This window comes from Morus notabilis, unplaced genomic scaffold, assembly GCF_000414095.1.
Source record: "Morus notabilis unplaced genomic scaffold, ASM41409v2 Scaffold508, whole genome shotgun sequence".
Lineage (NCBI taxonomy): Eukaryota > Viridiplantae > Streptophyta > Magnoliopsida > Rosales > Moraceae > Morus > Morus notabilis.
In genome coordinates, this window is record NW_010361936.1 from 339,789 (window position 1) to 341,186 (window position 1,398).

Below are 1,398 nucleotides of genomic sequence, written 5' to 3' on the forward strand. Positions count from 1 at the left end.
GAAGACTAATTGGCTGAGTGAACAGTGCTGATTAGTGAACTACGTCTGGGCCTAAAAAAGGAGAGCACTCGAGTACTTCTGCCTAGGAGGGAAACCCACCCAACGAAGAAAGCCCAGTATAAAAGAAGGGAGACCCCCTACGAGGAGGGGGTTGGAGATCCAATGAGAGAAAGAAGAGAGTGAGAGATAACAATTAATTTAAATTGTAATCCCCTCAAAAAGAAATATACAACCACAGTGGATGTAGCTCTAATTTTACAGAGTGAACCACTATAAAACTTCTTGTCTTCTTTACTTATGCATATCCAAAAACAATAAACTTTCACATACATTCAACACATAGGCCGGTAATCCACGGCCGATTTTTGTTGACGAGAAATCACCGTCAACATTTATGTTTTAAACTAATTTATAAATTACTTTTCTTTACTTTGCATTTAGCCAAGCAAGGAAGTGAAAATAACATTTAGTCTCAAACATGGTAATCGCACTAAGGTTAAAATCCAACATATTTTAATAACACATTTTAGTTTCTAAGTACTTAGAATTCGAAACACACATATAAATAAGCATCGCAAATAAAATTTGCATGTAAAGACTTTCTAAACTATAAATTTAAACATGACTAATTCTCAAAATCAAAACATAAATTGCGGAATAATTTTGCATGGTAGTATCCAGTCTCCAAACCTCTGCCTTACCAGTCCACCGCCAAGTCCATCAATAGGTTGTAGGCCTTTTTCCTAAAGCATAAACAAACTGGATGAGTTAAAGCTCAACAAGTAAATATTTGCACACAATATCACATATATAGATGCATGACTTTTTATGCTCAATTATGGAATATATTATATTCTTGGGGCCCTATACTCGTACCGATTTGCGCGCGACTAATGGGGTATTGGGGGAGCTACCTAAACATTTAATCCGATAACATCCAAGACATAATTAATTATCAATTATTATTTCCCTCATGGACTCTTAATACCCCCATCGTGGAGTTGGTACAACACCTCTCTAGTTCTCATTACATTTGTCTCAATTTAAGGTGAACATGTAATTATGATCATGTCGCATAAGTATAACGAATACAATTTAACTCTAGGACATAGTTTATTTATGCAGTCAATATAATATAATACTCAATATTGAACTCTAGGACATACTTTATTTATGTAGGCAATATAATATAATACTCAATATTTATGTCACAAAGTATAATGCGTAAAATACTTTATAGGACATATTTTACTCAATACTCGACAATCAAATCACAAAGAATCACATCATGTAAACAAATAATTTCTCAAGTAGATATATATATATATATATATATATATATATTAAAATTATTCTTGTTGTAGGTGAGGTATTTACTCATCTGGCTATCGCAATTAG

At 33.1% G+C, this 1,398-nt stretch overlaps 1 long non-coding RNA gene across 2 annotated transcripts in view; it reads right to left on the reverse strand.

Moving 5' to 3' along the window:
• Positions 1-537: 537 nt before the first annotated feature.
• Positions 538-1,398, reverse strand: part of LOC112092124 — a 3,259-nt gene continuing 2,398 nt past the window's right edge. For both annotated transcript variants that reach the window (XR_002902431.1, XR_002902430.1), the window contains one exon: positions 538-743. This is a non-coding gene — a long non-coding RNA (uncharacterized LOC112092124). The remainder of the gene's footprint in view (positions 744-1,398) is intronic.